The sequence below is a fragment of the Anneissia japonica genome, unplaced genomic scaffold (assembly GCF_011630105.1).
Source record: "Anneissia japonica isolate Jap-2015-1 unplaced genomic scaffold, ASM1163010v1 scaffold287909_len199859_cov185, whole genome shotgun sequence".
NCBI lineage: Eukaryota > Metazoa > Echinodermata > Crinoidea > Comatulida > Comatulidae > Anneissia > Anneissia japonica.
The window spans coordinates 1,518-2,295 of NW_022688465.1; positions in this window are offsets into that span (position 1 = coordinate 1,518).

Consider the following 778-nt stretch of genomic DNA (forward strand, 5'->3'; position numbering starts at 1 on the left):
AGTATTCCTTACATTAAGATTAACAATTCAAGCTTATAATTAATTTCATATAGTCCGAGTGAGTTTTAACATATAGCCCGAGTGAGTTTTAACCTACGCAACTCTTCCTAAAAAGGAACACTTTCTTTATCAAAAGGCTTCTACGAATGGAATAAACCCAGTTCCATTACAATTTTTATTTGTACTGGAAATCTACTCGTACTGAATATTGGACATTCATAAACTTTCAATCCTGTATAGAATCTCATTGTTAAGCTGTTGTAATATTGACTACTAAAAATAATAAAAGATTATATAGTATTGTATGATAGGCCTACATTTTGCAAATTCAGGGGTGTAGTTATGGAGGAGGGAGAGGAGGTGGAGTCACCCAGCCTTGAAGTTTTCCATCCAGTCTAAACCTAATTTCATGGCTCTCCACCCACCCTTATTAACCCTACACTTCTATCCTTAAAATCCACTCATATTATTTAGAGTAGGGGTGGGCATAAAAATCAATTGGAGGGCCAAAGTAAATTTTCGATTTAACACAGATGGACGAAAATTACCTTTGATGTTTCAAGTGTGCTTCCAAAAACCTTCATGCAGTGCTCAGTTTAATACTACTTTTTACAGGTGATCAGTGTCGGGCCGTAAACGACTAGAGGTTTTCTATCACTTTGCCCACCACAATGCCGAACATTTCACAGTTACTTTCATCACGTTAACTTACTAGATTCTAGGTCAATTTTGGGGCGGGGAATAAGGGGTGTCTGGCAGACACCCCCCACCATCAGAA